Here is a 16,377-nt window from a genome sequence, read left to right on the forward strand (position 1 = left end):
GGGTGTAAATGAGTTGCATTCAACAAAAGGATTATTACCATCGGTGATTGGTGTTCAGTACATTGCGAAAGTGTTGCTGGCTTTTGTCTTGCTATTTGTGTTCGGGGCGGTTTTCACATTAGCTCTTGAAAATCTTCCGTGGTTTCTTATTTTTATCAACTCTTCCATTTAAGTACATGAATCATCAATGTATATTACTTCCAACACATTCTGGTTATAACAAAAAACATGTTTGATTCTACACACCTCCAAAACTGTTGGAATTGTTAATTTCTGTAATTTATAAGAAGCAATGAAACTCTGAATTCGTAGTTAAAATTCAATTGAGACGAGGTTAAACCGCTTGTTTTTCCTTTTCCTTTTCTTTTGGTTTTGGGTGGGTGGGTGGGTTTTGTTTGGGGGGGGGGGGGGGGGGTTGGCTTCGACTTATTACTATTTATTAGTTATTTTAAATATATACATATATTTGTACATAAAATTTTGTCTCTCTCTCTCTTAATGTTTGTTATATTTAATGTAATTTCTTATACTCATGTAAATAATAGGCTTGTTTAGGCTCACGAGTTTAGCTGAGCTTGGTATATGAAGCTCAAGCTTGGGCTTAAATTCGGACTTGTTTATTAGGCGAGCTTATTTTAGGCTCGGCTTGGGCTGATCTCGAGTAACTCATGAGTGGCTTGGCTCATTTACATTCTAAGCTATCACCTCGTTTGATTTCCAATTGCCTTGACTTTTTAGTGGCTTATAAGTACTCGAGATCATATTATAGCTGTATATACATTATTAGGCTAACCAACTTCGTTATTTTGGAGGGAAATGTACTGTCTTTGTAGTTTGATTAGGTTTGGGTAGATGAACATGGTAAATGGGTAGAGTAGCCTGTGAATGTTTATTTATCTTATGTTTGTATGTATATAAGGACATCTATAGTGGGGCGTCACCCAACATGGACGTGTGTACATGATGTTGACATGACATGAAAAATGAGACGTTTTTAGCCCTCAACTACGGATTCCCTAAAACATCATCCTTTTCTCAAGGTCAAATCATTTATGAAAGGACTTACAACTACAATGGGTAGATTTAGGGGTTGTTTGGTTCATTCAAATATGAATGAGTCAGATATGAATGAGCACCTGTCCCATTCAGCAACAACAATAAGTCTGAATGATTTAGACCTAATTTTAACTATTCAGGTGTTTTTTTTGTTTGACACCAAACAATCTGAAGTCTGAATGAATCAATTGTTTACATCGGAATGGTTCCATTTAGATGTAAACAAACATCACCTTAATACATATGGTTTATTCAATTTCACTTTTCACATGCTTTAATATTGTAGTTAGTTACATGATATTTGTTCATCCTCTAAAGTTGTTTTTAAGCGAAGGTTTATTCTAATCAGGTTATGTTTTATGTTTTAACTCTTAACAAGTAAAATTGAGTAAACAAAACGAGCTTAAACTAAAATAGTTCAAATTGGTTGTGAAAGTTGCGCAATATGCCCCAACACATAATACGCCGTGAATCATTTTAAAAAATGTTGACTGTTATTGAACTAATATAAAACTTATAGTCATGTTTTACATTTATTATTTACAAATAACGTAAATCTTTTAGACAAAAAGAAACGGTTTTGGTACAGTCTGTCCGGATGTAAAGTTTGGATTTGCGGACTTGAGGGGACCTATTGTAGGAGGTCTTCCTCCTCCTCCTCTCTCTCTCTTTCTCTCTCTCTCTCTCACAAAAAATCGTTTATAGGTTTGGCGAATGTTTGATGTTGTAGAAGAAATATGTCTTTTTGTTTATAGTTTAAAATACAATACAACAGTTTGTATATATCATGCGTTGGAGATACTCTTATGTTCGGTCACTATGAGACGTTTAAGTATTTTGTATTAATGAAAGAGTGGTGTTTGGTAACTTAAATGTCAACGTCCCTTTATTGTAAGGCTAAACCTAAATAATATTTGTAAATGACAATTCAAATATATATAATGTTAGTAAATAAATACACCTGACACCTCTATTAATTTTAATATCAGATCCACTTGACCCAATTGTTAAAAAGAATAATAAGGCCCAGTTCATGAAACCTTACTATATTATTTCTTTAGACCAATTAATTATATAAGTCGTCGTTAAAATGTTATATTATGATATATGCAGAGTTTAAAATATAGATTAATGATATTAATTCATAGGAAATAAATAGCGGCAATGTCTTTTCTTTTTCTTTTAATAACTTTGTGCTTATAATTTTATATCGTATGTTTTTCTAATGTTATAGCGTATTTTAATTATGACATTTTAACATGATTTTACCTAACTCGACTCGAAAATCCTAACATCTAATTGTTAGAATTACGATCATCGAAATCTACCGACATCATAGGGAAAAACACCTGTCGACTCCGCTAATGGAAAATTGGTTCTTCTTTTCTCACATGGTAAGTTGTATTTGGTTACAAATATGAGACACGTCATCATGCATTTCATTTGATTTGATCAATGATGTAAATTATTATTTATTTGTGAGTTTTTGGTCTTTTTGTAATGAAATATATTTTTATTTCACTCTCGATTAAAATAAATGACGATGCTTATTGACTATGATTATTCAATAATAACCACCAATGGTTATCAATGTCAAGTTTACATGGATAATACTTCGTCCTTTAATGGTTCAAGTTAGCCCTAAATTTTTTTGACCGGCTAATGGGTCACTGACCCAACCACTCATCTATGTTTTCTAAGTACCGGAGACCATTCGTAGAAGGAAACCCACCATAGATGAGAAAATACTTTGACCCAATCTGAGACCTCTTTTTTCTTGTAACAAGTAGGACTTGAACCAAAGACCTCCTCCTATAGATCATTGGTACGTCGGCCGTAATTGTTTTTTAAGTTTTAACTTTGTAACTTTTTTATTTCATTTTATTATTTTAGTTAACTTTTAATGTATTTTTTTTCTCTAATAACTTTTAAGACACCGATTTATTAAATATTGAGTATGCTATTGTGACGTGTCTATTTTTATCTACGTCTCAGAATAATTTTTCTTTAAACTAAGTTACGAGAAGTAATGTACAAGTAACTGGAGCACAAACATACATGTTACCAAAGCGAACCCACATTTAGGTCTTTTTTCTCAAATTTATGTTGTTTACCCTTTTGTTATTTTGATGATATAATATAATGCTTAATAAAACTCCAAAGATACCGATGCAACATGTGTATATTTATCTACGTATCAATCAATAAAGGTTTTGTTCAAATCGAACGAATCATATATAATTGATATTTATTTCTTTTCCATGACTAGTTGAACCAATACCGTCTGAACAACTTCGTGATAATCGTTGTTATTGTTTCAATCACAAAATTTCGTTGAAAGCGAACTTGTATACACAAACACATATACTGTACCGATATTGTGACGAACCAAAGTTACTTTGTTCCAACAAAATATTGGTATCACATCGTTCTGACCAAGCACTATCATTCTTTTGTGCATTTAGCAAAAATATTTGGAATTTATCTTTTGGTTGCTGTAACAAGGGCCGGTACTGTAATGATACCGTAATAAATAGAACTAACGTCGACTGAATTTCCAGTATATCGCGTGATAGATTTCCACTGGTTAATTAAACATATATCATGTGTCATGTGATTACAAAACCGTAAAATAATGGACCCATCTTTAGTCTTCCGAAATTTTGGAAGTCAAAAAGAATATAACAAGGCGGTTGTTAAGTGTGAACATAACAATTGTTTCGTAAATCACGTATAAGGCTTGAAAACACTTTTATTAAAATTTAAGACTAGTTTATAATGTTACGTTACTACTTTTTTTTTTAATCATTTGTTCAAAAAAGTTAGGGGGTGTTTGGTACAGAGAATGGAATTGTAGAGAAATGGAATAGAGAAATGGAATTGCAGAGAAAGGGAATTGGTCTGGAGAATGAGAATTGACTGTTCTGTTTGGTAGTACAGAGATTTCAGTAGAGAAATATAGCTGAGAATCATTTCTCTTGTTTGGTACATAGAAAATAAACAGAGAATTATATCAACTTTATTATTAGCACAAGTATTTTATTCATAACAAATATTTATTAAAAAATAAAAAAACATATAAAAAGATGCATAAATTCCAACCAAAATATGCATTGATCAAACCAATTCACATACAAAACATAGTTTTTAAGAAAAAAACATCAACCATAGTTAAAACCAATTCACATACAAAACATACTTCAACCATACACAACAAAATCAAAGTCTTCAATATCAACAGGTGAGCTTTTTTGCGTCTCTTGAACAATTCCAATAATTTTATAAAAAGTAGCAGCCTAAACCATTCCAATAATTTTATAAAAAATAGCAGCCTAAACCAGAAGTCCAAAATCTCCAACTTCATAACCAAAAGAAAAATGGATGTCAATTGTCAACAGCAAAACTTTCATAAGTATGCAAACAACTAAAAGTCTGTTGATCAAAAACACAATAATTGAAATCTGGAAATTAAAATTTAGAAACAATAACTTAGTTTCTAAATCCCCTGCTGTTCCTTCTACCTCTCGCCTTCTCAAACTTCCGTCCCTTTGACCTCACATAGGGCTTGGTGTGACTGTGTGGTACACCAGCACCAGGACCCATATGCTTAAGTGCTTCACGACTCTTTGGACCTCTTAGAAGAACCTGCATCACACAACCAATTTGTCAACATGAATTATCTTTCAGTCAATGAATCTTAATAAAGATTACAAAAATACAATTTGCCATTCTAAAACAATATAAATTAAAAAATAACACATACAGTGTTCTGGCTAGGAGGGGCACGAAGAGCCAGCTGGTCAAAGGTCAAACACTCTCCACCTGCCTTCTCGATCCTTGCCCTTGCAGTCTCGGTGAACCTCAGTGCGGCAACCTTGAAGCATGGGATTTCATGAACCCTAACATCATCTGTAACGGTTCCCACAACCACAGCAATCTTGTCATCCTAATTAAACAAAAAAAATCAGAATCATGCTACAGGAAGAAACAAACAGTTCAGATGACAAATTATATTCACAGCATTACTATTTGATGAAACTAAAATGTTGACCTACATTAAACTTCGAAGCAAGTGTTCCAACTATAATTTTATATGGCAGCAACACCAAATCATAGAAATCAAAAACCTCAGACATTCATCATATTCAATATGTTCCAATAACAATCTAGCATACTTAGAAGATCATACAATTACTTTTCAACTATTATTAACAGCCAGAAATTAATTAACTCTGTATAGAATAAAACTCTTAAACAAAAACAAATCACACTCACATAATTCTGATTTGAAGAAACTAAAATGTCTATGATTAAAAATGAAAAGAAGCGTTGCAACCTATGGAATCAATTTGTATTACATAATATTTTTATAGGAGTACAAGCAACACGGGTTGGTTACATAATATTTTTATTTAGATAAAAAGATATAAATTTGTATTATAATGCCGAATAAACTAAAGTTTGTATTATAAATCCGTGGCAAATCCACCAAATTAGACAAAGGCTTACCGTAGGTCCAACCTTTACTTCACAAGTTAAGATGATCATTTACAATATTTAGCCTACTGCATAAACAATCAATTAATTTGAACATCAAATAAATAAGACAAACAAAAAGTTTACATCTATATTCAAAATAAATGAATAGAACAATTTTAAAGATGTGAAATAGTTTACCATACCGGAACGTTCTAATAACATAAATGACCACACTACAATGTAAGTCGACTAAAAACCAATATGTAAAATTATATACTCTATAAAACATAGATAGAGTTAAAATATAAACAACCTAAAATAACTTTTAAAATTTAAATAATAGTTTAAATATGAGGTATAAGGTTTAATGGTAGAACACTCACTTTACTAGTAAGAGGTAGGGGGTTCAAACCTCACTACCACTAATTTATATGAGAGATATGAGGGATGACCCTGGTTTGCTAGGGTTCGAGTCATGATTTCACCTGGTTTTACCGGCTCCTCGCTGTTGTGCCGTTTAGCGGGCGTGGGGGTCAGGTTTTATCCAGGGAATCCCTCAATAGGTGAACCGCTAGGGGCTCCGTCTGTCTGGACTCGTCGCCGGCTCGGGCTATCTTTAGCCAATGGGGGGGGGGGACTTACGGAGTACCCGGTGTTACTTAATTGGTCGTTCCAAAAAAAAGTTTAAATACAATGAATGATATAAAATCCTATAAAAATAAATAAGACAAACAAATAAATATGAAATATAAAATATTACATGTTGAAGGTATTATAAATGTCTTAAAATTCAATTATATACAACATTAGCTTTTACCTCCCGTATTATTGGATTGTTTTACATTATTCGTATATAATATTTATATATTTTTTGGATATTAATTTTATTTATCGTAAGAAAGTTAATAATATATTTAGGGTTTGATGATGAAAAGGTTTTACAAATAAATGAGATGTTAAAACCCGTTTAAAAGTTATCTGGTTTGGCGAGATCAATGACCCGCTTATTTTTTTACTAGAAAATTGGTTCTTAATTATAAATAATATCTTTTTTTTTTAAAAAAAATTGGATATTAATTTTTAGTTTATCCCTATTTTATATGATTTTCATATCAAATATCTGGTGAGATTAATTTTTAATTTAATGAGATGTTATAACATGTTTATGGGTTATCTGGGTTTGCTGATACTCATACATTTAAATTAAGTCAAATACATGAAAAACCTCTATTTACAAATAAAACAATCTGGTGGCTTAAAAAAAATAGGGAACAACCAGCCAGTTTTTAAATGTTTTGTTTATATATATTTAAGATTTATAGTATTATTTGAAAGCTTACTATCTTCATAAAAATTAGTAGTTTGACTCTATCTCTAGTTTTAACTTTGGATAACACAAACATACATATGATCATGATTTAAAACTAGTTGTCTCATAAAACAACCAAGCCTTGGAAGTGACTGGCCTTAACTTGCTGCAAAATAAACAAGCGGAAATTACCTTATTTTATATTGGACTGAAATTCTTTTACATGATGATATAAGATATAAGTGATACAAATATGGTATAATTAGATGCCAAATATCAAAATAGACTTTTATTTATTAGTATTAGGATATGCAAACCCTTAAAAGCCAAACATATGCCTTGTATTAAATGAAAATCCCACCTATCGTATTCGCTATCAATGCTAGGTCGGCACCATTAATGATCATTTGTCGTTGCTTCAAAACCAACAAATCCTTCCTCAACCACAAGCCTTACGTTCTCATTCGGCCACTGCCTGTCCCTTGCTATCAATGCTAGGTCGGCACCATTAATGATCATTTGTCGTTGCTTCAAAACCAACAAATCCTTCCTCAACCACAAGCCTTACGTTCTCATTCGGCCACTGCGTGTCCCTTGTTTATACTACAAAAAAATTGGTCTAAGATAACCTTTATTTCACAAAAAAAAACTGCATTAGATGAAGTTGTATTATACCTTATGCAACATTTTTATTAGATAATGCAACTGTTTTTTCAAATGCAACCCTTTAAAAGTGTTGTATTTGAAAGAAACAGTTGCGTTATCTAACAAAAAAGTTGCACTAGATCTAATGCAACTTCACATAATGCAACTTTTTTTGTGAAATAAAGGTTGCCATAGGCCCATTTTTTTTGTAGAAATTAATTCCACCTCTGTTGAATTAAAACAAAAATCTATCTCGATCACAATTTACAAGTATTAGTGGAAAATCTAACTACATCTTAACCAAACTTGATGGTCAAACAGTTGTCTTCACAATATGACCTTCGAGTAGGTCTGTTAATTTATGACATAGACCTGCTAACACGACACGAGTTTTAACAGGTTTGAGTTTGAACTTAACATGTTTCGTGTTTTAAACATGTCGACCTGTTTAAGACATGTTAAAATTTATGTCATAACAAGTTAAAGACATGTTAACATGTTAGTAACCTGTGTAGATTTTTAATTCAAAAAAGTAAATAAATATGCACTCCTAAAGTCCTAAATGTAAAGTCATACTTATATACGACATTTCACTAATGCCTGTCAGAACCCGCCATTATATTTTTAATGGATCTTATAACTTCTATGGTTTTTTGTTTCAAGTATGTTATCGATTTGTGGTTTTTTGTTTAATATATGTTAAGGATTGTGGTTTTTTGTTTCAAATATGTTATGGATTATGCGTTAATTAAGACCTTTATGTTTGTTTTGAAAATTTTTGTTTCATTACACACGTGTTATTCATTGTATATTTAAACAGGTTTTAACATGTTAACCTGTTACTATGCAGGTTCGTGTTCGTGTTTGGAAAAAAACGACACGATTAGTTATCGTGTCGTGTTCGTGTTTGTTACAACATTTCATAGTGTCTTATTGTGTCGTGTCCGATATGTTATGACATCCCTACCTTCGAGATAAAAACCACCCAATAGTAACCCAAGTTCTTGTGTAAATATTGTTATTATATGTATGTTCACGCAATGTAAAATGTACTAATCATTTTGATAAGAATAAAAGTATGAACATTTGATAACAACTCTGAAGTATAATTATTGTTATGTCTATATCCTAGCCTCTTGAATCACCACCATCATTTATGCATGAAGAACCAATAATAAGATTGGACAAAATGTGCACAATCAATGCACTATCGTGTCTTTAATCGACCACACATGATAGGCCAACTAATTTCGGTACGAATAACGAATACTTTATTTGATTATAAGGTATACTCAACATCTACAACTTCCATATAATCTTTGTAGGATCAGCGGATCACTATTCACCAACGGTTTCATCTCTAGTGAATGGATTATTGTGAATGAATGAAGAAATAAAAAGGAATGATTGGTTGGTTATTTAATGAATTGATCTATGACCTAGTCTATTTCATTTACTCTAAAACCCTTCAAATTCATTTCATTATCGACCATGTTTTTTTCTCTATTTCATTCCATCTTTCACCCTATATCACCTCCACCACCCTACCACCACTACCACTGTCGTCGCCTCCATCCGCCAACCATTGCCATCAACCATCGTCGCTGCCGCACCTCGCCACCATCCACCACTGCCACTGACGTCGCGTCTAACCATTGCTGCCACCCACCACCACCACTGCCGCCGCTACCCACTACCATCAACCAGCACTGCAACCACCCACCTCCACTGCCAACCGTCGTCGCCTCCAACCACCGTCACCACCTTCGACCATCTCCGCATCCAACCATTGCCGCCGCCCGCCGCTGCTGCCGCCCATCATCGTGGCCACCACCGATCATTGTCGCCACCCACCACCATCACCACCCACCACTATCCCCACCACCACCACCTCGATTCACCATCAATTTATTTTATTCTTTCGTCTTTTCATGTCTAACAAACAACACAAAATAATAATTTATTTCATTTTTACATGGTAATAAAAAAAGAAAATAGAAGGATAGTAATCTAATAATTTTAATTTTGTTGGTCATTAATAATAATAATAATAAAAAGTAAGAAAGGCCTAATAGAGGATGAATTCATGGACGTGGCCCCTCAGCCCTTATACTCATAAAGTATAAGGCCCCCTCCACTTCAACAATAAAAAGTATAGGGCCCTCAAAGTAAGCTTCAAATGAGCAAAAAATAATGAAAAAGGAAAAGGAAAACTTATAAACTTTTAAGGAGGTTTATGAAAATGTAGGGTCTCTACTAGCTTAATACACCCCTGATTATACAAGTAAAACTTGATTTATATGAGTATTAAGACCCTCGTGTTATGATGGGACGTAAAACGTGAAGGATTAAGTGAACAAACCGAGAATAACGTCACCATAGACAATCGAACATACTTTTTCTCTATTTCCCACATCAAAACACCGCCCGGCCACTATGGTACCACCGCCTAACCGTCACTACCACGAGTCTATCATACCACCATCTGCCACACCCCCTCTCTGTATTTTCCACAATAAGACACCGCCACATCACGATAGCACCATCGCCTAACCTCCACCACCATGGGTCTATCATATCACCGTCTGCATCGGGCCGTAAAAAAAGCTGAGAAGGCTGTAACTCTTATCCGTATAAAAAGTCTCATTTTTTATGTGACATTCCTCAAATTTCGTACCCGAAAACCAGTATCATTTAATTTTTTTTATTAAATTTCGGATCCTTGTTATTTTATTTTACTTATGTCACTTTGCACGCACAACTCATTTTAAGAATTTATGTTGACTTAATCTGACCTTAAAAACTTTGAATAGTTATAAAAATATGTTTTAATTATATAAAAGATTTCCATTACATGTTATATACATTAATTGATAATATAACAAATTACATGTTATATAAGACTTTTGACTAACATGCGCATCCATCAAATAAATACCGTAACATTTTTTTCTTACCATGTTTTTATATATAAATAATTTTTTTCTAAAAGGGTTAAACTGCCTCCCCCAAATCTAGAGGTGGGCAAATAAATCGGTTAACCGAACCGACCCAAAAATCAAACCGAAACCGAACCTGTTAAAAACTGATTCTGTAGAAACCGGTTTGGAACTTATTGAAACTGTAGGTTCAAAACCAGTTTGTAAATTTCTCCACCGAAACTGGATCCAAACCGGTTAACGGAACCAAAATCGGCCAAAACCCAAACCGAAACCGATCAAAACCCGAACCGAAACCGATTGTAACATGGTAAGAAATCGGTTTTGACCCGAACCGAAACCGATCATAAACCGGTTTTGACTTTTGTTGACTAAACCAAATCGGTTTTAACCCAAACCGGTTTTGAGTTTTAAACCGGTTTGTGCACCTCTACCCAAATCACTCTCCTAATTAATTTAATCATTTAAAAATTCTTAAAGTAACATCCTCCTTTTAGTATAAATAGAAGTTCACTCCTCCATTCATTTGTATTCACCACTCTTTGATAAATTCAAGAGAATTCTTCCTTCATATTCCTCTTTCAAGGTAGGATTTTAATTATTCAAGTCTTCTTCATCTTAGTTCTATTTCTTTTAAGTAATATCATATATGATAATAATACAATCATGTCCATGAATCCAAACAATCTATACACCATGATGTATAGGGTGGATGAGACAAAGAACACAAGGAGATGATCGATTACACGAAGGTCACACTTGAAACGTTCTCACAACTTTATTATTATTATTATTTTTAATCATTATATTTTATTCATAGAATAATTTGCTTTCTAAAAACTGATTTTGTGTTCCATCTTCCTTTCTGATTTTTTCGTTGGTTTTATGTTATTCTTTGTTAAGTTAGTTTTAGTATTTGATATACATCTAATTATACATCTCGAATCCCTTGTAAAGTTATGTATATTTAAGGTCGAGAGTTCGGCTTTTATCGTGTTTAAGTTACTTTTATTCATTTAGGGTCTAAGGTCTTAGTTAAGTCAATTTTATTATGTTTTGATGTCATTTGAGTCATGTCTGTAAACCCGAATTCGGTTCTTATCATATCTTGAGGATTTAAGTCCGTTTGTGTTCGTTATTCGTATCATTAGATCACTGATGTTTTTTTATGTTCTATCAATAGATTTATAGCTTGGTGATCAAGGGAAAGAAAGTCTAGAAGTTCCTAATCGTTACTTGGAGTTCAAGGAAAGGATTGATCAAGATTTCACAAGATCTAGCAAGGATATCAAAGAAAAACTCGTGGCCCCCTCTTTATGCACGCCGCGCTGCGTGGAGGTGAGGTTTCATGCTGGTCGCGCGGCGCCTTCATCTTCTGTTCAGCAAACCAAGCCCAACTCGCATTATATAAACATATTATTATAAACCTAGAAGGGGAGAACACTTGTTGCAGCCGATTTTGAGAAGAAAAAGAGGGTTTTTAAGGTGCTTTAGAGACTAGGAAGAGAGAAGATCATCAAGCTTTCATATGGGTGTTCAAGAATCGATTAAGACGGGTTCTCTCATTCTTTTTCATTGTTCTTGTTCATTATCTTTCATGATTCTACTCTTTGTTCTTTGTTCTAGTTATTTGTCTTCGAGTATGATTATACTAGGCTAGACTTCATGTCTACCTAGGTAATGTTTGACGCTAGATTCTTACTTTGGACGATTGTTTTGATTATGGTTTCGTTATATTAATAGTAAAGACTTGATTTTGCTTTCATGATGCATATGAGTGTTTATTTTCTTGGTTGATTATTAACTATTGCTTCACATGGATCTTGTTTCTATTGATTGTGTTCTTTAGATATTAGGGTTCATGTTTAATCAATTACTTGGTGTTTTGATTATTGTGATTGAATAGGCCTATTAGATCATAGAAGCTTGTTGATAGTTGATTTAGGATTTTGAATGTTCTGCTGAATTCCAATAGCTGTGAGGTGAGGAGTTGTTCATGTATCTTGGTCAATCGCATTCTAGGTTAGATTAGTGACAGTATTCTTTCTTGGTTATTGTGTTGATCCTTGTTCATGATGTCGTGTTTAGTTTATCAAGTTATCTAGGGTTTAGTGTTTCATGAGATTGCTTGAATGTGATACTATTAATTAACCCTAATTGATGACTGTGAAGAAATCAATCCAACTGATTGCTTAATAATCTAATAGTTATTCTTTAGGATTTTACTTGATGATATCGAGGGTCCTTTAGGGTTTGTTAGAGGAATATATTTAGAAATCCGTGTCCATATCATGTTTGTTGTCCATTACATGATGATTGTTGATGCATGGGATTCTTACCTAGGTATATTCCTTCTCTTATTGGTTTCGATCTTGTGTCTGATTGCTTGTTTTCTAGTTTACTTGTTTATTCTTTCTTAGTTTAATACTAGTTAAAGAAAACCCCGTTAATCTTATTTAATAAATAGCCGTAATTTGTAATTGAGTTTAATTAGGTTAATTAACGTAATTTATAGAGTCCTGTTGGTTCGATATTCCGGACTTACTTAGCTTTACTACAATTGATCGATTCACTTGGCAGTGTTTTGTGTAGTTGAGTCTTATGTCTAGTTTTTATTACTTGTTTAATTTAGTTAATATTTAATTGATTGTTTTAGCACATTAAGTTTTTGGCGCCGTTGCCGGGGACTTCTTGGCGATTGCGTTATTAGTTTTAATTGGACTTATTTGCTATATACGTGCTATTGTTTTATTTTGATTCATAGGAGTCTAATTAAATTTTAGTTCAATTTTTGTTTTAGTTTTTATTTTTAGTCTACTCACTTGGTCTGTTGCGTTTTTCAGGTTTATGCCACATCTTCGTTCGCAAGGAACACCGCTAGAGAATTTAGATTTTTCCCCGTTAAAGACTGAGGCTAGTTCGTCAGCAAAGAAACAATAGTTAGAAGTTGATTCGACACCAAATTCATCACCAAACAGTTCACCACCAGAAATTTCGAGTAGTCAACCAGACGACCAAATGGCCGACGATAGAACAGTTGCTACTCAAGCCTTCGATGGCTTAACCGGAAACCGATCATACATCATCATCCCCGAAATCGACAATCCCAAGTCGTGGCAGATTCTGTCATACGTCATGAACAATATCGTTCAAACTAATCAGTTTCATGGACGTGATGACGAGGATGCAACGACACACATTAAATGGCTTTACCGCGTTTTGAAAACTTTTAATTTACAAGGTTCAACTGACGAAGCCATTTTCTTACATCCTTTTCCTTTTTCACTTGCAGGGAAAGCGGCTCGTTGGCTTGACACTCAGCCACCTGGCATGTTCACTACTTGGGAAGCAATGCGTTCAACTTTTATAAAAAGATATTTCCCACCTGCTAAGGCGGCTATTCTTCGTGATCAGATTCATTCGTTTCACATGGAGCCGGATGAACAATATTTTCATGCTTGGGAGCGTTTCCAGAACATGCTAGCTCGTTGCTCACAAAATAATCTCACACAATGGGCTCTCGTGGAGAAATTTTACAATGGGCTGAACTACGAAACCCAAGTTCGTTTCAACACGGCCGCGGGAGAAAATCTAATGGCGAAAAATAATGTCACCGAATGCAACGAGATGTTTGAAATCTTTGCTCAATCTGATTTTGCCAAAGGGCCACATCGTGGGAATTCCACTCCCGTCACTAGTACATCCTCATCCGCTTGAGGTGTACACCAGATTAACCTGGATACTAGTGTGGCTGCTGCTTTGGAATCACTAACTAGAGAGGTTAAGGAGCTGAAGGCAAAGGTTGATAAGTGTGAGGTTTGTAGGGGTGGACATGGCACTTTGGAGTGCCCGTTGATGAATCAAGAGGTCGATTTTATTGATGGTCAAAACAGGTTTCCAAATGCTTTTAATAGTAGCAACAATTCGAATTGGAACACCTACAAGAACCTGAATCAGAACAATTCTAATTGGCGTCCGTCGGGCGCACCACCCGGATTTTAAACTTCTTATAATCAAGGACAAGGTCAGTATTTTAATAATAATAATACCAATGGTATTAATGTTCAAAATAATGTGTAGGATTCGAATGGTGGCATTGAACGTTTGGAAGAGATGATGAAGCAGATCCTGGAGAGAGACCAAGCTACACATAAGAAGTTCTCCGAGCATGATCTCCTTTTTAAGAATCAACAATCTGTTATTCTCGATATTCAAAGGATTGTTGGTGATATTGCTCGTCGTTTAGAAGAGAGGCCTCCGGGTCATTTTTGGATATTCCTCAGACTAATCCGGCTGCTCAATTGAAAGTCATCTCCACTCGTAGTGGTAGGGTTTTTGGTCTGGAGGGTGTTAGTATAGAAGTTAAGAAATATGGGGACGATGAGTTGGTAGATGAGGAGATAGAGATGGAGGTTCCGGGAAAAACACGAGGTAACACACCAATTATTGAGCCGCAAGTAGAGAAAAGCCTAAAAAAGAAGCCGGTTAAAGTCCGACCACCACCACACATCATTGACCTTGCCTATGTCCCGTATCCCGCCCGTCTAAAACATCAAAAGTATACGAAAGATTACAGGCGTTTTCTCAATATATTTAGCCAATTGAATATCAATCTTCCGTTCATTGAAGTCCTTCAGCATATGCCTAAATATGCCAAGTTTTTGAAAGATCGTCTTAAGAGAAATGATAAGTTGGAGGAGCTTTCGACAATTCCACTAAATGGAGAGTGTTCTGCGGTGGTTCTTAACAAAGTACCAGAGAAATTACCCGACCCCGACGTTTTTACCATTCCATGCCTTTTCGGAAGTGAAACGACGTGACAAGTATTGACCGATCTTGGAGCTAGCATAAACCTCATGCCATATTCTTTATATAAAAAGGTGGGCCTAGGAGAACTCACCCCTACACGTATGACGTTGTCTTTAGCCGATCGTTCCGTTAAGTATCCGAGGGGTGTCGTGGAGAATTTGCTCGTTAAGTTTGATAATTTGGTTTTCCCCGCAGATTTTGTTGTTTTGGATATGGAGGCCGATGAGAGAGTTCCTATCATTAGGGTCGTCCGTTTTTACGTACTTCTAGGGCAATCATTGATGTGTTTGAAGGAAAGATCACTCTTAGAGCCGGCGATGATAGTGCTACTTATATGGCTAAATCCATGAGACAACCGAGTGGTCAAGAAGGTCTTATTGATCCATGTCATCCAGTTTACTAGATAGAATCATTTATCTCGGGCATGGATTCACGTCTTGACGATTCCCGTTCGATGAGTATTGTTTTGAAAAATGAGCGAGAGGTTTCTAGTTCTCGAGTAATGGCGAAGTGTGTTAGAGAAAGAGGTGGTGGAAAGCGCAAGTCTGAGAAAGTTTGTGGAGTTAGAAAGAAAAAAAGTAAGGTTGACGAATGGTCGGATCATGATTCGATATCTTTGAGGGCATTGGAGTTCTACCGAGGTGGAGGAAGCTCCACTCAGTCCGCCACGTGATTCGCATAGCATGGGTTCTTGAGCGAAAACTCAAGTGTAGAGTTTGTATAATTTCTTTTATTTTACTTTTATTTTATTTGAGTAGCTAACATTAGTCTTTGTAGTTTGGTTGTGTTGTTGAGTCGTTCCAAGGAATCATCACCATCATGAAGATAGGAATTTACGAGAATTTAAGAGATGCTAGGTCAGTTTCACACGTAAAAATGACATAAAATGGGCATAACAAAGACTTGGTAATTTTCTAGAAAATTTTCTAAGGCAAAAGGGGCTTCAAAATTCGAAACTTTCTGTTAAAACACCCCGTCGCGCCGCGCGACGAGGTACGAGAACCCCGCCGCGCGACACCGAGATGAAGGCCAGAAAGGTCAAATATGATTGTTTTGATTATGGTTTCGTTATAATAATAGTAAAGACTTGATTTTGCTTTCATGATGCATATGAGTGTTTATTTTCTTGGTTGATTATTA

General features: G+C 34.7%; 1 pseudogene; it reads right to left on the reverse strand.

Moving 5' to 3' along the window:
• Positions 1 to 4,416: 4,416 nt before the first annotated feature.
• Positions 4,417 to 5,192, reverse strand: LOC143585289 (large ribosomal subunit protein eL18y pseudogene; annotated as a pseudogene).
• Between the last annotated feature and the right edge of the window lie 11,185 nt (positions 5,193 to 16,377).

The sequence above is a fragment of the Bidens hawaiensis genome, unplaced genomic scaffold (genome assembly GCF_021521415.1).
Source record: "Bidens hawaiensis isolate Kalapana, Puna unplaced genomic scaffold, B.hawaiensis_p1.1 tig00033794_1, whole genome shotgun sequence".
NCBI classification, from domain to species: Eukaryota; Viridiplantae; Streptophyta; class Magnoliopsida; order Asterales; family Asteraceae; genus Bidens; species Bidens hawaiensis.